The following is a 24,347-nucleotide window of genomic DNA, read 5'->3' on the forward strand; positions in this document are numbered from 1 at the left end:
TTTTCTTTAAAATAATTCATATATTAGGATCATAGTTGACTATAACTATGCAAAGAGTAAGTAAATCTTAACATTTGAATCAACACCAATGAATTTTTACACTTAAAATCCAAGATGTGCAGCGAGCATTTCTCACTTCATTTTTACAACGCAAAAACAAATATAGTTTATTACTAGAATTGAAATTGACTTTTTTTAAAAGTATCTATAACAAGCTTAAACTCTATTCTATCTACTGCTTCAAAAAGAACTATGTTTCATCAACTATGTGCAAAGTTATTAGCAAATTAGCTGTTCGTGACCAAAACTGTGTATGCCAAGCATGTTCAACGGAAAGACATCGAGCCCATTTCAAGTCACTTAAGGCGTCTCCCAAGGCTCTTACTTGGAACCTCTTCTTTTTAATCTACACGTAAACGACATTTCTTTCATTGACAAAAACAAAATCCAATCTATGTCGACGACATGAAGCTCTTTTAGGAAATAAGAAATGAAGAAGACATCAATATACTCCAGAATGAAATACATATTCTACATATGGTGTAAAAAAGGCTACTACAATTGAATGTTAAAAAAAAAATGCACCTTAATATCATTTAGCAGGAAAAGAGCCATATCATACATTTCAATTGCATTAGGAAATCAGAATGTAGAAAAATGTGAAAGAGTTAGGGATACAGGGATTATCTTAGAGTTCAAACTAACTTTCATAGACCATTACAACACAATTATTCAGAGGGCAAATAACATGCTAGCGTTTTTGTTATTACTTTCAGGACCCAAAACACTATGTGAGGTAAATACTGGAATATTGAAGCGTTGTATGGTCTCCATTTTCAATCACGCACGAAGAAAGATTAGAATCAGTACAAAATCAATTTCTATTACATGCCCTTCGTAAATTAGGTTGGACATTATTTCCTCTTCCCTCATATGAAGCACGATGCATGCTTATGAACATACAAACATTAAAAGAGCATCGTGAATAGGCAATGGTTTCATTTGTAAACGATATCGTTTCGCATTGACGCAACAGAACTTTTATCAAAATTAAATTTATATGCACCTACTCGGCAACTCCGAAATCGAAATTTATTTGCCATCAACTATCATCGCATAAATTATGCAAAATATGGGCCATTAAATCGCATGATAGCCTCTTACAATCAATACTGCGAAACCATTGGCTTTACAATGTCTCGGCATTAACTAAAGCAGTTTTTGAACTCCTTACGGAATTATAATTTATTAGAAGAAAAATAGAAAAGTGAACACTGATTAATTTTTTTATTTAAGACAAAATTGTATTTATTTCTTTTTTTTCAAAGATGAAAAAAAACTGTATATGTATTTGTGCTAGTCTACGTTGGTTGACGAAATAAATAAATGATTAAATTTTGAATAGTTTGCCCTAAATTAACATATGAACTAGATAGAAGTTTTTCAACTTTTCTGGGACCATCCATATGAGCAGGATCTGTAAATAGCATTACATAATATGTATTTAAGATGGCACAACTTGATCATTTTCTTTTTAGCGCCATCTGGTGAGTAAACTTCTGACATATACTATCCATATTATTGAAGACCTTGTATTCTTGAATATCTGTGCAGCAGGAAGCAATATCCTATATGGTTTGGATCTTGTGATATAAACATCTCTGACATCAAAATATTTCACTTCATGGGTATATTTTTACAATGACCCCTTCCTATGAGAGATCCGCCCCACCAAACATGTTTGATAATGTAAACAGAAAGTTCACTTTTTTATTATTATAGTCACTTTAACGCTCTAGGGTCATTCGTGACTTGTCCGGGTGAGATTTGAACTCGTGACATTAGCGTGAGATACATGGATGCTAACCACTACGCCGGAGTCGCCCCGGAGAAAGTTCACTAAATTAAAACACTCTACAAATCAAAAGAATTTCAGAACTCCATTGAAATTTCGTTAAAATACCACAATTTAAATTTGGGGTAAAATTGACCCCAAGGTACGTACAACGTAAGTATTTCAATAAAATTCTTCCAATAAATATGTTTTCAAGCTTTTGGGAGGAGATTTTATCTTATATTAAAGAGCTCTAGTGGACGCAGCTAGTCACGAAAATATTAGTAAAATCCATCGACAACCTTTCAATGCGGCCTGCGGTCAAATTAAACCCAAGGTACAGACAAATGATTAAGACTATCAAGATAAATTCAAAGTAAATTTCAAAAGCGTTTTGTGGGCAATTGCTTTATGTTGGTTAATTTCAATTAGTTCATTGATTCAAAATTTGGTAGTATGATCAATTGCATTTGATCATTATCTAAGATGATACAAGTACCTACAAGATTTATTTTTTTATTTTTATTTGTAAATTTAATCTTAAGAAAGATTTAACATAAATAATAAAACAACGCTTTTCATTTAAAAAATGTTGTTATGGATTTGGAAAAAAAAAAACTTGTCAACAACTTATTTAAGATACAGTCCTTATTGAAATAAAAATCATAACGTATATTTTTCGGCGGTGGATAATTGATTCATGCGATTCATAACTCTAAAATCGCTTAACCTGCGCATAATGTACTTAAGCAAAACTGTCGCTGAAAAGTCGGAATAGCACAAACTACAAAGGTCATAGCACTGAAAAAATTCCACACGCTAAAATAATTCAAACCGACCAGAACTAAATTTTCAATAGCGACCAAAACTATCCATTACCAAGACGGTACGCGTTCATCTAGATAAAATGGATAAATTGCAGATTTTTAGCGATGGGTCCAGTGTTAGATCCATAGCCCAAAATTTGAGTCATTTCCCCTATGTATGTAATGAAGAAAAAACGCGTTTTTTTTTTTTTTTTTTTTTTTTTTTTTTTTTTTTTTTTTTTTTTTTTTTAACTTTTTATTTGTTCCAAATTCAAAATAAATTACATTTCATTTTTAACCTAGGTGCTCCAGTTACTACAGTAACTTACCAGCCTTAATTGTTATGATATATATCTAAGTGTTTTTACATTGTTCCTGTCTTGGCAATTCAGTATTTTAAACAAGTTTTTTAAACCTGCATGTCAGTATAACAATTGATAGCTTAAAACTAAATAACTAAAACTAAATCTTATCTAAGTATAAAGGGAATTAATCGTTGCAATTGAGGATTGTAACGATTTTTGCCGGAAATTATTAATTATTTTGTTGGACATTTGTGCTAAAGTCTCAACATTCGAAAATCTATGTACTTCGGTAGTACTGTACCAGGGAGGCAACTTCAAAATCATCTTCAGAATTTTGTTCTGAATCCTTTGAAGTGCTTTTTTCCTGGTAGTGCAACAACTAGACCATATTGGCACAGCGTAAAGCATGGCCGGTCTAAAAACTTGTTTAAATATTAGAAGTTTATTCGTCAGGCAAAGTTTGGATTTCCTGTTTATAAGAGGATACAAACATTTTATATATTTGTTACATTTGGCTTGAATGCCCTCAATGTGATCTTTAAAAGTTAATTTATGGTCAAGTATTAATCCAAGATATTTCACTTGGTTTGACCAGGAAATTGGAACTCCGTTCATAGTGACTATGTGACTACTACTAGGTTTCAAAAAGGAAGCCCTGGGCTTATGTGGAAATATTATAAGTTGAGTTTTGGAAGCGTTGGGAGAAATCTTCCATTTTTGTAAATAAGAAGAGAAAATATCTAAACTTTTCTGAAGTCTGCTGCAAATAACACGAAGACTTCTTCCTTTAGCGGAAATGCCTGTGTCATCAGCGAACAAAGATTTGTGGCAACCCTGAGGCAAATCAGGGAGGTCCGAAGTGAAAATGTTATACAATATAGGCCCAAGAATGCTACCCTGAGGAACTCCTGCTCTAACAGGTAGTCGATTAGATTTGGAATTTTGATAATTTACCTGCAGAGTTCTGTCAGTTAAATAATTTTGAACTAATTTCATAACGTAAAGTGGAAAATTAAACTTTTTCAATTTAGCAATCAAACCTTCATGCCAAACACTGTCGAATGCTTTTTCTATGTCTAGAAGAGCAACTCCAGTTGAGTGGCCTTCAGATTTGTTTGAACGAATTAAATTGGTAACTCTCAAGAGTTGATGAGTAGTTGAATGCCCATGGCGAAATCCAAACTGCTCATCTGCAAAAATTGAGTTCGTGTTGATGTGAAGCATCATTCTATTCAAAATTATTTTTTCAAAAAGTTTACTTATTGAAGAAAGCAAACTTATTGGACGGTAGCTAGAAGCTTCAGCTGGATTTTTATCCGGCTTCAAAATTGGAACAACTTTTGCATTTTTCCATTTATCAGGAAAGTATGCCAAATGGAAACATCTGTTAAATAATTTTACCAGGAAAGACAAGGTACTCTCTGGGAGTTTTTTGATGAGGATATAGAAAATACCATCATCACCTGGAGCTTTCATATTTTGAAATTTTTTGGTTATAGACCTTACTTCGTCCAAATCAGTCCCCCAGGAATCATCAAAAATATTTTCCCGAGAGAAAATATTCAGAAAATCCCGAGCAACCTGATTCTCAATAGGACTAGTAAGACCCAAACTGAAATTATGGGAACTCTCGAATTGCTTAGCAAGTTTCTGAGCTTTTTCCAAATTTGTGATCAAAATTTTACCACCTTCTTTAAGCGCTGGAATTGGCTTTTGAGGTTTTTTCAAAATTTTTGTGAGTTTCCAAAAGGGTTTGGAACTCGGGTCTAATTTAGAAACATTATTTTCAAAAGTTTTGTTCCTCAGGGCAGAGAATCGCTTTTTAATTTGTTTTTGCAAATCCCGCCAGATTACTTTCATGGCAGGATCGCGTGTTCTTTGAAATTGTCTCCTACGGACATTTTTAAGACGGATCAAGAGCTGAAGATCATCGTCTATTATAATTGAATCGAATTTAACCTCGCATTTTGGTACTGAGGCAGCTCTTGCTTCGACTATAGAAGTAGTCAGAGATTCAAGAGCATAATTAATTTCATCTTTGGTTTGCAAAGGAATGTTTGGATCGAAGTTATATTCCATAAATGTTCGATATTGCTCCCAATCAGCCCTATGGTAATTGAAAGTAAAGCTGTTGGGATTGGAAATTATTTCTTGGGATATTTCAAAAGTTACTGGAAGGTGATCAGAACCGAAGTCAGCATGGGTAACCAATTGGCTACAAAGATGACATGAATCAGTTAAGACCAAATCAATAGTTGAGGGATTTCTTGCAGAAGAAAAGCATGTTGGGCTGTTTAGATATTGAATAGTGTAATAACCTGGAGAACAATCATCAAACAGAATATTACCATTGGAATTGCTTTGAGCATTATTCCATGAGCGGTGTTTTGCATTAAAATCACCAATAATGAAGAATTTAGACCTATGACGAGTAAGTTTCTGGAGGTCACCCTTGAGAAAATTCTTTTGCTGGCCTACGCATTGGAATGGCAAATAGGCAGCTATAAACGTAAGTTGTCCAAATTTTGTTTCAACAGAAACTCCCAAAGTTTCAAAAACTTTGGTTTCAAATGAAGAAAGAATTTTATGTTTGATTCGTCTATGAATAATGATGGCAACGCCACCACAGGGTCCATCAAGACGATCATTTCTATAAATCAAGTAATTTGCGTCCTTCTTAACCTTACGGGCAGGTTTAAGGAACGTTTCAGTTATAACGGCAATATGCACGTTATGAACTCTTAAAAAGTTAAATAGCTCGTCTTCATTATCTTTAAGAGATCGAGCATTCCAATTTACAATATTTAATGCTTTAAAATCCATTACTGAATTTCAAAGTCATTATAATATTGTTTGCAAATTTTACTCCAGTTTGAATAGCATCAAACATGGAGTTAGATTTAAGCATATCAGAAATCATGTCAATTAATGAATTCTGTAAAAATTCCATTTTAGGGGCAGTAATGCTTCCTAAGTCAAAATTGTCAAAATTTCCGTTAGAACGTTGGTTAGTATTTTGATTTCTACCCGCTGCAATAGCAGCATAGGTAGCTCCATTAACTCGCTGAACATTGTTAGCAGCGAGGGGAGTAGGTACAGATGAAACATTTGAAGCAGGGGTGATATTTGTACCTACGGGTACGAATGTAGAATTTGTTCCTCGCTGACCGTTGTTAACAGCAGAGGAATTTGTACCTGGTCGGAAACGTGGAGCGTTTCCTACCTGTCGGTTAGAACGAGATTGTAGGATCGCTTTGCGAGTCTTACATTCCCAAAAATTGGATTTGTGGTTTTCACCACAATTTGAACATTTAAATTTTTTAGGATCTTCCTTCACAGGACAGTCGTCCTTTGCGTGAGAGGAATCACCACAATTCATGCATTTAGCTGGCATGTAGCAATTTTTAGTTCCGTGACCCCATCCCTGGCACTTACGGCACTGAGTGAGGTTTTGGAAATTTCCACAAGTCTTCCTGAAGTGTTCCCACTTCACTCGGACATGGAGCATAAGACTAGCTTTTTCTAAGGCCTTAAGGTTGTTTAGTTCACTAGACTTGAAGTGAACTAAATAAAAATCATTAGAAATCCCGTTGCGCGAATCGCCAGGACGGGATTTCATTTTCATTTTGATTACTTGGAGTGGCACAACTCCAAGTAATTTTACCAGTTCATCTTTGATCTGATCCAGGGATTCACCACTGGGCAGTCCTTTCATGACAACCTTGAACACACGTTCAGTTTTGGTGTCGTAAGTAAAAAATTTGTGCTTCTTCTCAGTAAGATACTTGAGAAGACATTTAAATCCGTCCAAGGTTTCAGCCAATACACGGCATTCACCCCGACGTCCAATTTGTAGTGAAAACTTAACTTTCACGAAATTCAAAAGTTCCATGCGAAGAGCATGGAAATCGGTAGTGGTTATCACAATAGGGGGAATCTTTTCCTTCTTGGCATTAAGCCGGGAAAGTTTACTAGAATTTTTCTTGGATGATGGATCATTCTCATCATCCGTGAGCAAATCAAATTGATTACTCAAATTAATTTCTTCAGAAGGGGGGTCAAGAGTTTGCCCCTTTCTTTTGCGTTTAGGCGCCATGGCGGCAGTAAATTTTTTTTATCCAAATCGACTTCCAAGCAGATTACTATAAGAATCTGAAGGATCGAAGAGGAATTTTCCAAATCGATATCCAAGAAGGATTAACTCGGGTAGGGTCCAAACAAGGATCGAAGAGGAATAAGAGGAGTTGAACAAGGTAGAAACTTTTTACAGGTTGAGCACTGAAAAGTGCTGTTTAAATTTGTTGTAGCTTTAGGTAGTAGTAACACTTCCTTAAGCAAAAAGCAAATAGATCCGCACGGCAAGAGAGCACGATGCGGACTAAGAAAAAACGCGTTTATAAAGCTCAAATATATCACAATGATTCTTTAATCGTAAAAATGGCTTTAAATCGCAAAAGCCGACAAAATGATGACTGTAATCATTGGAAGCATTAAATGCATGGACACAAGATTATTTTGTACATTGAAAAATGCAACTTAAATTTGCATCAATAGAAATATTGAAATATATGATTTCATTCATAATTCATGATTTTTTTTTGTTGAAAGTAATACATTTCCATTTGTTTATTATTTGTGGGAAATTCAAATTCCAGACATTCAGTGTTCACTCGGCTGTCGACAAAAGCAGGCCACTCTCGATGTGTGCCACGCGATTATCAGTTTTCTCGGCAGCAACCATTGTGTGGTCCTCCTTATTGTTCTTCATCAGCAGTTCTTTCGGTCGATGCGTCGTCGACTTTGGAATCATCTATTTCATCTATTTTATGTTATTTTGGTAGCTTACTCTCACATGAAGCCCTGTTATTGTTGAGTTAACTCTACGATTTGGACAAATATGAATGCACGAACTTCACGGTTGACCCGTTCCATTTAGTGTTGCACCACCTTATTGTACTGTTAAATTAAGTCATTTGACATTGTACGCCATTTTGTTTTGATTTTTTTTTTCACATTGTCAACTTATTCTGGATCCTTCGTTTCTCGTGATTATTGTCTAATATTTTTAAAATGGCCGAAGCATAACTAATTCTAGTTTTTGGCTATAATTTTCATGAACAGGCCAATACAGCTTAGCAGCTATAATAAAAAGCAATACGTATTTGTTCAAACACGCGCTCACGTAAATATTATGGATAATGATACCAGCTGTCATAAAGATGATTGCTCTTTAGCTCATCAGTGCAAATCGCCTGCCAGACCAAATGGTTTCCTTGAAATTTTTATCTGATTGTTTTGCCTAAGTCGGCCTTAACTAATTCTGATCCGGTTACAGTATAAAATTCGTGACCGGGACCACGTTTAAAATCAGCCTTCACTAAAAATGATTTGAATTAACGAATGCGCGTGCAGAATGTTAAAAAGCTAGTTAATCTTAAAAACTGAAGGCAAAAATCCAAAACCATAAGTGGCAAGAGATTTTGTAGACACACACCTTCGAAAATCAACGAGTGCACTCTTAACAGAAATGCACTATATTTGAGTCGACTACTTTTTGCTCGTTCCACCCTTTATTGTTGTTTTTTAATCTGTTTTACTTTTGCATGTATATGTTTTTTATCCAACCCTTTTATATATATATTTATACATATCTTATTTGAGAATAAGGTGGGAAAAATTATAAATCTTGCAATGCATAAGCTTAAGATGCCGGGCTTTTTCGAGCCCTTACTAAGACAGTTTTTGCGAGATTTGCATACCATGAGTTCCACCAACGCGGATTTTTGTTAGTCTTCCAAAATTAGAAACGACTTATAAAGTTTGTTCCAATTGAAGCATTATAAAAAGTATAATCCGCAGTCCATCTTCCATCTTTTGATGCATACAATGCATGCATCACTTGATGGTTTGGACATTCCACAGCAAAATTAATGTCAAGAAATTAAGAAGATCTAATCTAAGTACATTTTTACAGATATGAAATAACCAACGACGGCTGCCCAAATGAATCGCAACGATAGCCAAGCAATGGGGATTTCTGTAGAGCCACACAGTCACAATTACTGTAATCAATACTCTGAAGAAGATGAATAATTTATGAGTAACAGTCGTAAAGCCTTCATTCCACGAATAACGCTCCCGACCGAGTGAACAGAATCATTATATTCGCAAACCTGCCCGGACTTCGTCGGGTCGAAGTCATAGATTCGATCACCTCCATCCCCCCGGGTCGACGGCGTAGTCGCGTCCCCCAAGAGCAACCCTGCAACCTCTATTTCTGTCAACACAGCCTTCGACGCCCAAAGTTCTTTTGGTTCATTCATAATTTCGGCACAATTCTGTCCAAATATCCTTGCGTGTTACACATTGCTGCATTATCACACACCGTTGTCCTCCGGTTCTCATCCTCGACCGCGTCCTTCACAGCACTCACATGCCCCCAACACACACCCACTCACTGACGCGACACCGTTCATCAACACATGCCGGATAGAGACTACCACCAGCCGATAGTCTTTCGTGAGCTCATCGATTAAACAATAATTATAAATATCACGTTATCCTGCCCCGTGTGTTATTTTTTCCTCAGCCTGATCGATCAGCACTATTTCAACTCTTTTTTTTCTATTTTCGCTTGTGCTCGTTTCTTCCCCCACAATCCACACGTTGGCGCCGTGTCGTTAGATTGATTACTGACGACCACAGCAGCGCACGCTGTCGGTTAGGATTTGTACTATTACTTATGAACCGGACTCAACTCGTTTCCCACTTTCCAATCTATCAACCCTAGGTTCGCGTGCTTCGTGTCCGTTATTACTTTTATGCTCGGTGGGTGGTCAGCACTGCTGCTAGTCGAAAACAATCATCACGTGCAGCCACGAACTTCACCGTGACTCACTGAAAATTGTTCCAATTTTTTATTCCCGGATCAAAACCGTTGCCCAAGCGGAAAATATCCCCGTAATCCTGCCAACACTCGCGAAAAAATATCAAAACCAACCGAGTTGCTACAGGTGAGATAATAAACGTAAGCTTTTCGTGGTAGCAGCAAGATTTATGCACTCTCACGCATTCATCCACCCATTCGAAGCGAAGTGGGTGGTTATGCTTTTTGCAAATCCGCACCCGGCAGAAGATTGACACTTGTGTGATTACCTTTTCGCAAATATCGCACTTTCTTCACGCTCTTCTCTTACAGAGCAAAAACCCTCAATCGAAACGGCAAACACGCGCGAAAATCTTCTAATGCACCTGCCCTAATGCACCGGGATTAGAAAGGACTCCAAACTCTTTATCTCTCCAGGAGCTTTTACAACACTGCTGCACACTGACACTGTGACTGGTACTACTGGCACATACTGGTTCTGTGCGGTGGCGAACGACAACGACGACGGCGGATCGACCGGTTCGAACGATACGGATTCCACTCAGAGACTAAAAATAAAGAAAATTCAATTCAACCAGTAAGGTCCAGGTCTCCAACAGCCAACAACCCTCTGTACGCGCGACCGATAGTGTGTGAGCTACCTTCTACTCTTCTTGTAAGCATTAGCAGCATGGTAGTATCAGAGCAGCCACCGACTGCTTTGCTCCAGCTAGGAGCGGGAGAGGACGAACCAACCGAACGTGATTCCGCAAGGTGGCGAGAGCGAGAGTTGCTGGCACTTAACTACCCCATCCAATAATACCTTACACTCAGCAGCAGCGGTGCTGGAGAAGAGAAAACTACGGGCTTCCATGTGTTCACGAACCTGTACGTGTGATATACCGTATCGTGTGGAACCAAGGAGCCGCACGCACGGTGAGGCCGCTGTGTCCTACCCCTTGGTGGAGCGTGAGTCAGAGGAGCTAGGGTGCATGTTACAATGGTTTATGGTTGAGGCATTTGGACTGACTGATTTCAGTGCAAGCCAAGATGCTCGCATTAAAACATAAAGGTACCATGGTGATTGATTCCAGCACTATGATATCGCTTAAAATTGTTAAGGTTTTCATGTTTCATGTTGATATTATAACTAACCTACACTTATAACTACATAGAAAACAACTAGTTCGATGGCAAGTGAAGTAATATGTGAGGCAGAATTGTGAAGCATTCAAGGGAGACGCATGGTCATTATCTAGAGTGGTAAAGTTTTTAGCATCCGTTTGAGCTGGATTTTTGCATCTGCAACCAAACGTTTTTACAACAGATGGTAGAGCTAGAGGACATCATATCGAACAACTTCCATAAGTGATGACTGTACCAAATCAAAATCAACTTGCATCCGAACTTACAGTGACGATTGTACCACGTTTGGCCCAAAGTAGTTTGACATAATGCCGTTTGGCCTAAAATCATTTAGCATAATGGTCGTTTGGCATAATAGTCATTTGGTATATGTATTAAACTTGAGGTGTATTCTGGATTGTTTCAAAATAATGGATTTATGATAAGCGGTGCTACTATTTATGTCAAACAATTAATTCAATTCGAGCTTCGTATCAACGAAGTTATCGATGATAACTGGTTCTTGTGTATTACAGTTGTGTGCGGCATGAGTATGAGCAATTATGGTGTTTTGTATTATTCTCCCAGTTCTAGTAACCAGCGTTTTGATGAAGTTTTAGAGAACTGGCTCGAGACATTCCTTGGTTCTAGCAAATTAAATATATTAGCTGATGATTTTAATATTAATTGGCGTGACAACCACAATTCGAATCATTTGAAGCGTTTAGCTGAGTTTAACAATTTAAAAAAAAACGGTAGATGAATATTAGCGTATTTCCAGGCACAGTAGAACTTTAATTGACCACATTTATTCCAATTTTGATTTCATTTGTTCAGTTACGGATACTGATTTGAAACCAAGCGATCGTGAGACCTTAGTGATTAATGTATTAGATTATATCAATAATAACGATGGCTTAGTAAAATTGAAGTGCTGGAGGAAATATTCGAAACAGGCTGTTGTGAATCTTGTTGAGAGAAGCGTGGATTTTTGAAAACGTGTAGCAATCAATTAGTTGAGCAAAAATTTGTTTATTTGAAAAACTCGAACAGCTGGTACAATTTGGATCTTTTGCGTCTTAAACGTAAGAGGGACATTCTAATGTCATAACAAGTAATTACATCTTAATTTAATTACTACTTTGTCGACAGTGTTTCATAACGGCGCCGGTGGTGTAGTGGTAAGCGTGATTACCTCTCACCCCAGCAGGCCTGGGTTCAATACCAGTCGGCGCCGCCGGGATGTTCTGAGGCATAACATCTCTGATCACGCCTTCCTTCGGATGGGAAGTAAAGCCGTTAGTCCCCGGTTCATAAGTTGATGGGTCGATAGGTAGGGTCCAGGTGTGGGAGCTGCCTTCCTGGCACGTCGGTAGCATTGGTGCTCAGCACGGAAAACAAGATCGACGGAAAAAACAAACCAAAGGAAAAAAAAAAGACAGTGTTTCATTGATTAATCAACCCATTGTGGACGATGAACCTGACGAATTAAAGCAGCCAGTAAAAAGTAATGGTAGACTTGAAGATTTTCACCCAATTAGATGAACTAAGAGTTATTTGCTTTTCATTAGGAAAATCGGCTGGAGTAGATAATGTTAATGCTAGAGTTATTCAAGATTGCTTTCATGCCATTGGTCACATATTCCTGGACCTTATTTTTGGACCATCGCAGACTGGAAATGTGCCACAAATTTGGAAGGAATCTTTAGTGGCTCCTATTCAATAAGTTGCTGGAACAATTAAACCCGAAGAGTTGCGTCCCATCAACATGTTGCACCCAATAGAGTATTTGGAGTATTTGAATAGCAACTCTTTGTTTTACTGTTTTACTGTTACGAATGCTACCGACACCAGGAAGGCAGCTACCACACCTGCGCCCTGCCTATCGACCCATCAGCTTATGGATCGGGGACAAACGGCTTTACTTCCCTTCCGAAGGAATGCGTGATCAGAGATTTTAAGCCTCAGAAAATCCCAGCGGCTTCGACTGGGATTGAACCCAGGCCCTTCGGGGTGAAAGGCAATCACGCTTACCACTACACCACCGGCACCTCTTGCAACACTTTGTTGATACCAGAACAATCAGGATATCTGGAAAGTCATCCGCGTTGAATTTGGTGTTAGCAAATTGGCAAGACAACTTGGAGCGTTAAAATCCGACGGTTGCTGTTTTTTTGGATCTGAAACGCACTTTTGAAACAATATCTAGTCTCTTATTGTACAATCAAGCGCTTTGGAATTACGAGTACTGCATATAAATGGACTGAAAGCTATTTATCTGTCAGAACTCAACTGTTCTATTTCCGGACTGTTTTCAATGAGTCTATTTCCAGTCCGGTGGGGAATAACCTTTGAGTGCCCCAGGGAAGTGTATTAGAGTCCCTTTTACTTATGGTGTATATTAATGAATTGAGACGTGCTTTACGATTTTACGACATTATTTTTTTGCAAATGATATTGTGTTATTCATTGCAGCTAAGGATTAAGAAGTTTCCGTCTCACACTTGAATAAAGATTTGCAATCTCTAAGTAGATGATTGAAGTGTAAGCAGTTGAAATTAAATATAAGTTAATCCATGGTAATTTCGCGGAATCGAGCAAATGATAACGTCTCTGTTGTAATCGATGATGCGACTATTGATCGCGTTCGGGAGATTAAATATTTTGGCGTGATCATTGACGACAAACTTAAGTTCAACTCTCACATTGACAATGTCATCAAGAAATTTGCCAAGAAGTATGGAAGTCTATGTACATTGAAACACGATTTAACAATTGCCAGTAAAATACAGCTATTCAAAACAGTCATCTCTCCTCATCTAGACTTTTACCCTTCCATTTTATTTTTAGCGAATGCAACCAAGCTTGCTTCCACTCACTTAGCTATAAAAAATGTTTTTTTGAAATTATGGAATCATTGGACGCTATAATGATATTTTGTACTTGTAAACTAAAAGAAGAGATTGAAAAGTATATATTTAACACATAAAACCTGTCAATTTTGCATTTAGAGAGTCACAATCAACGATATTATGACTCGTGAGCGTTCACTCAGAGTGAGCGGTCACGAATAATAAAATCGCAGATTGTGACCCTCTGAAAGCGAAAATGACTGGTTGTATGAGTCAAACACATACTTTACAATCTCTTCTTGTAACTTACAAGTACCAATTAGCTTAATAACATCTAACGATTTCATAATTCCGAAAAACAATTTTTTATAGCAAGGGAGTCGAAGCAACCCTGAATGCAACACAAATATCGAGATAAAGGGGTTGCAGAATAAAATAATGCGATTGATTTTGAGATGGAATAGTATTCACTTCGTCAACTTTAATGTTATCCAGTGATTTTTTTAAATGAATTGACAAATTATGTATCTTGACAAAGTTAGTAGCTGATAAAACATTGTAGTAGACTACAAAGGTTAGAGCCTCGCACACGTATTACGGATACAGAGGATTGAATTTAACATTTAATAATAAAAAATAAACTTTGAACCATTTTGGAAGATACTTTGAATTAGTAGTAAGTTTTCTCGCTGAATGTCGGGGACTCGTGAGAATTCTTGACATTGGTAAAAATTATGATAGCATCAGATTACGAGGTTGCAGTGTAGATACTTTGTTGATTATTAATGAACTCATTGATCGCTTGTAATATTTATGAATATTTTAGGTGGACAAAATAGCGAACTAAGAGTTGGACACCTAAGCTTTTCCACATTTATATCACTGTGAAGCATCCGAAAAATGTTGAGGGAATTCATCATCTTTTTGTTTGTTAACCTGGTTAGAATGTCATGCTTAATTATATTAAAGATAAATCGTCCAGCTCAAACCTTTGTAGAGGTAAGAGGTGGAACCATCATCATCATCATTAGAAATAAAACGTGTGGTTTTAGAGATGATAATTCACTGGTATATCTGTGAGGCACATTGACATTAGAAAATAATCCAAATTCTTCGGTTGTTGTTAACACCATGAACTATCACTCCCGTTGGGTGTTCGTATTTAGACGCGTTTGCGAATACATTCGCTGATTCGCAAAAGCATAAATTCAGATCAGCGGGAAGCCAGAATGAATAACAACAAGTGAAAAATCAAAAGGTCAATAAGACAAAAAGTCGTATGATTTGAAATAAATGACCAAGATCACTAAAAACAACTGCTAATATAGGCTCTCGTAAGCCACAGAGTGAGATTTTGATTCCCATTCCAGCCGCTGAAACTTGCATACTGGTCTACTGAGTGTTATCCATTGTCTTATGTTTAGTATTAAGACTGTGAAGCCTTTCGATGAAGCTGCTTCTTTTTTAAATAGACATATAATAAATGTTGCAATGGAACTTCTCATAAACTAATTCAAGATTTCTATTCCTAAAAAAATTACTCGTGTTTAAAAGAAAGAGTGGACTCCAAAATATGGAAGTTGATTTGAGGATTTTCAGTCGGGTTGCTTAATAGTTGATATCAATCAAAGAACAGCTCACGGTTAAAGATAGAGTCAGGTCCAAGAGAGAAAAAAGACCTTAGAGTATTTTCAGTGTGATTGCTCGATATTTAATATCTTTCGAATAACTGCTCGTTTTTAGAAGAAGTAGTCAACTTCAACTTGTATCTGTAAAGAACTGCTAATGTTACACATGTTAACGCATGTGGCCGGTGAATCATTTTGAAATTCCAGGTTTTTTCCCTGGTTTTCACGGCTAAATCTCAAAATTTTCCCGTTAGTCAATATTTAACAAATAACAAAAGTAAGAGTTGAAATGATACCAGAGATACTTCGAATCAATTTGAATATTGTTTTAAGCTCAAGTTCTCTGATGATTTCAAAGCACCATAATTAACAAAGTAACAGAATCGTGAAATGTTGTAAGGTCACTTACCGAACGCTATCGAGCTGAATGGGAATTTTAGAGTGAGAGAATAATCTGAGAAATTGTTTTATAAATCTTGAACTTAATACGAAGATCTCAGAGCATAAAATTTTGATTAACCCACCTTGATCTATACTAACAGAAATCTTAAAAACAATAAGAAAATTTACAAGATTCGTACATTTGTTTAGAGTCTAGACAAAAAATAACAGAATTGATTTTTTTCGACAAACTGGAACTGAGAGAAATACTCAAAGCTTGACATTTTGAAGAAAATCCAAGATTTAGACCAACATAAATTATATGAAAATTCTGCAAACTTGCAAAAATATTGAGGGTTTTAATAATTTGTACAATGTTTTTATAGAAATTTTAAAATTACAAATTAATACTGAATCATTCCTAAAAAACTGAGAAAAACTCGGAGAAAAAATCAAAGCAGTTCTGACTAGAATACCACGATAATTCTGAGATTAAGCCCAAAGGAATTATCAGAAGAATCCCAAGTGAGTTGTATGGAGAATTTCATGGAGAATTCAGGATTGTGAGGAGAATAGTAGGTGAATTTTAGAGAGAATTTCAAACGAATTATAGTTAAAAAATTAAAGAGTGCTCTGAGGCTAATGTTTTATTCAGTTCGTTTATTTGAAAGACTCAATCGCGTTAGCTTTACGAAGCCGATAGCTCATTGTTCATTGTTTTTAACTAAATTCACTAAATGCTATGTCTAGTAGGAGTTGGGCCGAATACTCGCGGCTTACCCGAGGTCAGAGGGGTACATTGTCACAAGGAGGAGTTTGGGGGTGAGGTTTCGTTGTCACATTAGAGCGTTGTCGCCAGTATGAACGATGCTGAGGATAATTAAAAAGGAATACTAAGGAACTTCCCAGACAAATACCAAAAAAATCGTATTCTGAGCTCAACTTAAAAAAAAAGGTGAACTTAAAAGAAATTCTTCAACAATTGAGAAGAGGATTCCAAGTGAGTGGAATTCCGATATCTTAGGAGCGATTGGCGATAACTTCAAAGAACATTTTGAAAATCGAGGTTTTAAACGCGATGCTTCAGAATCCAATAAATCTTGCCCTAGCCTTTTATGGCTATATTGCCATTACTCGCTTTCTGAAAAGAGCAGAGTAAGCAAAGCAGAGGACAAGGAGAAGTGAAGTTATATGCTTCTGAAGCTGAGACAAAACTACTGCACTGAAAATGTATTTTCGTTATTTCTCTGAAAACCGTTTCGTATAAATGAATATCGTACATACAACACATCTTTCATAAATGGTACGAAACATTCGTTTTTCCTGTCATCAATGCCAATATTACGCATTATTCGTATAATATACAAATTCATCTTCGTACAATTAAACCAACAACTGCGCTTATTATCTCCTAAAGTGCGGATTGTGTGTTGGAGATGGGATACTTTTTTTTTTAATTTTGTCGGTTTGACCACATGCAAGCTACCACAATAAATTAAATTACTGGTCGCGGTGGTTTTACGTCAGAGAAAAAAAAATACATGCAAGCAGCAGAAAAAGCAAACGAAATCGAATTACCGTTCCATGAGTGCTTCTTATTTGCCTTTAGCTTTACCGTTTCTCGTAGCACAGATAGAGCGATGGATAAAGCGCAGATCTGACAATCGCAAGGTTCATGATTCGAGTCCGGTCTGGAGCCTATTTTTATTTTTTGTCATGTTTATTCCTTCCAATGATGAAGTTATTTCCTCACTAACACACACCACATTTTACGGTTTCTAAAACCAACACTTGTAGCCTGATGGTTGGGTGGAGCGAAAGCGTGTGTGACAGTTCTAACAAAACTAGTTTCATACAATGTACCATCCCATTTCGTTGCAGAAAACAGTGAATACATTCGTAGAACAAACGAGCGATTTCGTTGTATATACGAAATTTAATTTTCAGTGTGTTTATCAATCTAATGGGCTGCTTGGTGCTTCGCTAGCCATTTCGGATTTTTAACATAAACTTTATACCATCAAGATTTATATTTGTGTTTGGAAGGATCTGAAACTTCTGAATAAGTAATATTGATATTATTTTGGAAAATCATTGCAAACGAGCAGTCCACCATGTGGATGACTAAATACTAATATATATAACCTAACCTTCAAATAAATAATGCAAAAATAAAACCTATAATTTAAGGGACCTGGACCAGTCAACCTGATCGTGACTGGAGTGACACTGATTCTTATAAAAGCGATAGATTGAACTTAGAAATTCCTATTCAAAACACTGAGATTTACGGAATAGCATTTGAGATCTCGGATTAATAAATTTTTCGAAAATTGCATATAAAAGTTTGCCAGATTTCGAGGTAAAACCAGTTTTTCACATTCTTTAAGTTTCGAAATCTCAAACGTGGCATTATTTTCAACATCTCAGATTAAAAAAAAAAAGATCTTGACTTTTAAGTTTGGACAAAATTTGAAAATTCTGATACGTTAAAGAAATATTTCGAAAATTTTGTTGAGAATTCCAAATGAGTTTTGAGGAGAAGTCCAAAGAAATTTTGCTGAAATATAAGTTCCAGGTTATTTTGCGAAGTATTTCAATAAAATTGAAAGGAGAACTAACAATTAACTACAAGAAGTTCTGATTACAGGGGTAATGAGAAGAATTCTAGTGAATTCTTAAGCAAATCTGAAGGAATTTCTGAGAGCATTTCAAGGAAATTCGGAAATATATTCAAGTGAACCCTACGACAAACATAATGATGGTATCACATGATATAACAATCCTGATACTACCTCAAAAGATTAACTACGACCAAAAAATCACTTAAATGTCAATCAAACTGTCAAAGAGATTTCTGAGGAGAACTCCAAAGGAATAATTCCAAGACAAAAACCTCTGAAAATACTTCCAACATTTCTTTGCAGAATTCCAACCTCATTTGAAGATAATTTTAGGGAAATCTCTAAGAAAATTTCAATGAATTTGCTAGAGAGTTCCAAGAAGATGAATTCACAGTGAATTTTGAGTAAATTTCCAAATTTTCTTGTAATTTTCTTAGTTTAAGGAAATCCTCAAGAAATTTACATAGGGAATTCCAAGAAAGGACCCAGAGCAGCCCAAAAAGCGTTTCAAGAAAATTCCAAGATTCTCGGCAAGGGTACTTGGAGGAGTATTTCAAAGGAGTTCTGATGATGGAATTCCGAGGATAGTTTCTAAATTCTGTAGGATATACTAAAAGACTTCTGGCAAATATTTCAAGATAATTTTGATGAAAATTATGGAGCGAAATTTAGGGAAATGTTCGCGAGGATCATGGAGAATACGAAACTAAATATGGAGTAAATTTCAAGGTTTGAATAGCGGATAGAATCATGAGATTATTGAAAGGAATCTTGAAAATAGCTCTAAAGACATGTTGGAATGATCATAACGAAGTTCCAGGATCAGCGAATCCAAACATATAAAGCAACCAACGATACAGACAAAACGGTTGGTACGACTACCATGACAAACTCGCTCTATAACATAGCTCGATCCGAGTGGTAAAAGGATAATGATATATTGCTTGCCTGCTTTGTTGCAATATACACGGATGAGGACATAGCTTGATATGAATCGAGAAAAGACATATCAAAAAAATTCCCATTAACACACGTGTATCATCTTCGGCTCTACTTCGTGAAGCAGTTTGCCAACAATTTGCTCGTTTCCTTCTACTGCCCCAAGTGAGTTGTGTCGCACGGACTGCTTGTCATGAAAAAGAACGAAGAAGATTATATCATTATCGCTTTGAACTTCTGACATAGCGTTATTATTCGGTTCGTTGATCGCTTGTCATTTTGTCATTTGGAGATATTTTTGATTCCTTGTCCATGATATATTTTCAAAGATATTTTGACATAAGATCCAAAGGAATAATTTAGTTAAATCAAGCATAGCATATTTTTCAAGTTCCCGTACACTTTTATTGAAAATCCAGGATTAATAAAAAAAAATCAAGATTCTGAGACTTCAACTGAGAAAAAATTCAATGATCTTGTCTATGAAAACTGAATATGGTGGGGTAAAAATTTCTGAAACGATCATAGGTAATATAGAACAGCAAAAAATGTTATCTTCCATTTAAATCCACTTATTTAATTTTTGGTATAAGAATTCCAAACTGGAAGGAATATTAATGATTCTAAGATAAATATGCGAGAATATCGGACGTAGAATTTGTATTAACAACATTCGATTAATATACATAGGTATAAAAATATATGTTGAGGTTCCCATCAAACTCCAGGGGTTTCCCAGTTCAGAGGCCTGGATTCATTATAAAAAAAAAATAACACCAGAGGAAGGTTAAAGCAACATACAAAATTGAACTTTTAAGACGACGGTCTGTAGAACGTACAATACCTATACCTAGCGTTGGAGAATCTTTCACATTCGTGGAAATGGATCGTAATTGATGCACATAGACTCCATTAATCAGTTTGGACATGTTTCGTTCCTAAGGACACTGTCCCAAACATCGTTGATCTAGTACATCAAACGATTTGGAAAACCTAGAACATATTATTTACATGTAAATGAATCGATAACGATAAGGTATAAAGAGTAAGGTGGTTCGAATTATCGATTAAGCGTCACAAAAGCTCAAATGATTCAAAATCACGTCCTGATCATTCTCGCAAAATTAGAGCCCATTTGGTTGCGGTGAACTTTTTGGTCACTTCGTCCCAGCATACAAATCTGCAAGCAAGTGCTGGATTGGAACTCCGCAGGACCTTTTAGCAAAGGCAGACCCAGTGACGCATGGCAGCGTTCATGTTATTCTCTTACTTGCATTCCGTAGGACAGAGGAGAAACCAAAACCAGGTTAAATTTGGATGACTTTCCGTAGCCCAGATAGGGTTTTTGATCAAATTACCGTCCTACTAAGCACAACCCACGTTTTACAGCTCTTTTTCGAACGGATTTGAACAAAGAAATGGCATGTTCCCGTTCCATGTGTACCGTTAGATTTAATAAATAAGCACAAATTGGTTATATGTTGATAAAAACGTAGCACTGCTGCTTGTTTCCAAATTCGTCTTACGAGTTTCAATTCCGTGCAAACGGATATAAAAGCCATTGGATTTCCTTCGTCATACGAAGGAAGGCGGGAAAAAGTGATTCGCTACGAGTGTTTCTTTTGTTTTTGAGAACAATGGGTGTAAATGTTAATGCTTTGCGCTCTTATAGGCTTCGTTTTGTAGCTTTTGAGTTCGACAGTGAGCATGCATAAGGGCGTAAACGCGATGATCGATTCTCGCCGTCAATTTTCTCTTTTGTTAATAGCTCGCTAGAATTAACGTTTTTCGGTTGTTTGATGTTGCTTCCGATAGCTAATACAACCTGTTACAACTCTGCATTAAACAAATTCTAGAAAATTGTTTCGCTTAGCTGTAGCAATGCAAAGAGACAATCGATGAAGAGAATCGATAATCGCGTATACGCCCTTATGCATACTCACTGTCGAACTATAGTATCGCAATAAACGTACCATCTAAAGAACGGAAATAAGCGATTACGACGAAGTAGCGCTGTTCTCTACATCTTATTTCTTCAATATATTTCTATATTATGGAAGAATGATAAAAATTTCCAGACAACATACAATTCAATACTTATAATATGATTTAGTACAATTGAACTGAAGCAGCATGCGTAGAATTCAATTTTTAGATTTTTTAGATTTCATTAAATTTAAACAACCAACTCGATTACAAACCCTCTGCTGCGATATACTGATCGGTGCACCCTAGCACACCATTCACAACAATCCCCCGTGCCAATCCGGAGCCCCTAGAGAACCCACTAGACAGAGAGTGAGAGCATGCTGACTACAAAAAACACCTCACTCTCAGTTGGTCTGCCATGGTTTCCCCCCATAATAACACATTCACACAACCGTACATCTCAAAGCTCTATTCTACGACCAACAGCACTCACACCATCAACAAACCTTATTTTTTCCTCTGCTCCGCTATCGAACTTGAACCGGATCACAAAGAACTCCCAGCCCTTATTGGAATACGCGTTTCTGCTCAGATTCTTCCCTAGCTACTTGCAATGCACGAATTCAATCAACGCTACAGCTTCCGGATAATTATCAGACTATAATGCACGTTCCACTAGGCTAACACAGCTAAAAAGCACTCGCACGAATCGCAATTTACAGCTCAAACAATTGACTCGAGAATGGCAAACTACCTGTCAACCACCAGAAGGAGAACTCAGAAAAACGGAAGCTGCTCTGGTGGGCTGGAATTCTTCGTGAGAATACCATTCGGAGATAGGTGTGTTCGTGAGCGGATGAGCGAACAATAATAGCAAACAGGCAGCCTGTCCTGGGGGAGAGAAGAGCCGAGATGCGCCGCAAAGATGCGCACTAGGAAGCGGAAAAGTCCTTTACATCCTTCTTGCACTCACACGGACGCAGCAGCACTGTGCTTATTCGCTAGGACGAAACTAAGGAAAAGCCTTTCTCGATAACTTTCCACCATCAGGAGAAGCTTTCGAGGCGCAAAGCTCCACCTAAGAAAAAGCTACCGGTTCGATATGAAGGAATCCTCAACTGTGGAGATGGAGACGCATGGTCGGTTAAGTTAGATGGTAATGCAATCGATTTTAATTAAACTTGCGCTATCAATTCCATCGGCATTCGTAGCAAAATTGAATCTAAATGAACCACACGTAGGTACTTGAATGCGAATAAAGGTCGTTCGAGCTACAACGGGATGATATCATAATAGCAACTAGGTATAACAATTCTATCTGGTGCCGTAAGGCTTCGTTACTGGTGAGTAAATCACAGCTGGCGAACAGGGTCAACCGAAATATGGCACAGTAGTATGATGTCATGTTATGCGGATGAACATGTTCGGAGATCTGATTGGGGCCAAAGTGCTCTGGTTCCCGGTTTTGGATGGGAATTTCGGCCTTCAAGAAAATACATGGAATGAAGTTCGGTTGGTTGCTATCGCTGTGTCACCGGAATTTTGAATGTGCTAGCAGATTATGGCAAAGCATATCTCGAGTTTTATTATTGAGCTCGACAATTTGCCGATTGGATAGATAAATGCGGTTAACAGGGTGAGGTGAATTAGCCTCTTACATTAGCTCAAGTAGTTGTACGATGCATTTGATTTTCTGAAACTGATAAGAGAACTTATTAAAAAATGTTTGTAAGATACGGAAAATTTTAAAAATAAAAATCAAGATATGAAACAAAATCAAAATATGAATCAAAATCAGTGGCGTTTCCTTAACCTAAATCTACCTGTGCACCATATATTCATAACATCATGGAATTTGCGGGAGAGTTTCAAGCTCTGAGTAAAACTCCTGTGAAATGCTGATGCAAAATCCACATTTTAGGGGAATATGTATACCAAATGCAGGGAGGCCACTCGATTTAAGAATTCCCATTTTTACCAGATGTCTAACTAAGTTTTCCCGGTTTGATTGAAACAGCTAAATGTGATAAAAATATTCCCAGAAACACTACCAGCTTTACCGATGTTGTACAGAAGCACAATAAAAGCAAAACTGTTACTTGGAACATAGATTATTATTTCAGATACCATTTGACCCAAGCGAAGCAGTTTTAAGTTCTGAAATCAAAGTACGTATCAAATTATAAGAGAATTACTATGAAATTCCTAGGAAAATCCTTGACAAACCTTGAGAAGAATCTCAAAGGGACTTTTAGAATAAATCCGAATGAATCCAGAGGAGAATACTAAATGAATTTTTGGAAGGATGGTTTGGGAATGTTAAGCGAAATTTCAAGGGAATTTCCAGTAAGAAAACAAAATCTAGGCGATAGTTCCATGACAATTCTGTTAGACGTCCAAGTTCTTCAGGATTTTTTTAGGAATATTCCATGCGTAAATTTCCAAAGTGTAACTTTTCAAGAGAATTATGGAGACAAATCTAAGCGCATTCTCGCGAGAATTACTGCGAAAACTGTAAAGTAAATTTCTGGACAGGATTCCTTAAGTGGTTTACAGAGAATTATGAGAATTATAATATAATATAGAATTATAAGAGAATCCTATAAGCAACTCCAGAGACATCTTGGGATGATTCTAATGAAACTCATGAGAAACTTTCCTTTACATATATTCTAAGAAGAACGATCTGATAAAAATCTAGTAGAAGAATCTAGTTTCATAAATAGAAATTATCAGAAATTCAATACTCTGGTTTTGAAAAAAAAAAAATTAATGATCCGAGACTTTGCCCAGATTTTAAGATTCAATATTTACAAGAAAGTATGTCAAACCCCATTATAATTCTGATCGGTAAACCCTCCTCAGGACTTCGAACATGATTGAGAGTCCGAAGTAACTTATGATTTTTTTTAAAGGTCGAAGTAATCAGGCAACTCGTTTGTTATAAGATATCACCAAAAGATAAACTTTATTGAAGCTCCCGGATATTCCCCGATTTGTTTCGATTATCGGTTAATTCCCGGTTGAGTTGCCACCCTGCAAAAAATTTCAGAGGAATA

The 24,347-nt window shown here is 36.7% G+C and overlaps 2 protein-coding genes across 10 annotated transcripts in view; both read right to left on the reverse strand.

Annotated features, from left to right (window-relative positions):
* Positions 1 to 24,347, reverse strand: part of Nca (neurocalcin homolog) — a 501,567-nt gene that overhangs the window by 326,807 nt on the left and 150,413 nt on the right. The gene's annotated exons all lie outside the window — the stretch shown is intronic.
* LOC135697568 (neuronal calcium sensor 2) overlaps positions 1 to 24,347 on the reverse strand; it is a 419,634-nt gene that overhangs the window by 253,001 nt on the left and 142,286 nt on the right. Inside the window, exon 1 of one of the 8 annotated variants that reach the window (XM_065217341.1) lies at positions 21,795 to 22,997. The exons of 5 other annotated variants lie outside the window; for them this stretch is intronic. The gene's annotated coding sequence lies outside the window, so the exon portion shown is untranslated. Of the gene's footprint in view, positions 1 to 10,100; positions 10,904 to 21,794; positions 22,998 to 24,347 lie in introns of those variants that run through there. 2 more of the 8 variants (XM_065217345.1, XM_065217339.1) reach the window with 2 other exon arrangements.

Source organism: Ochlerotatus camptorhynchus, unplaced genomic scaffold (genome assembly GCF_037179485.1).
Source record: "Ochlerotatus camptorhynchus isolate MF236.1 unplaced genomic scaffold, CSIRO-AGI_Acam_v1.1 ptg000074l, whole genome shotgun sequence".
Classification (NCBI taxonomy): domain Eukaryota; kingdom Metazoa; phylum Arthropoda; class Insecta; order Diptera; family Culicidae; genus Ochlerotatus; species Ochlerotatus camptorhynchus.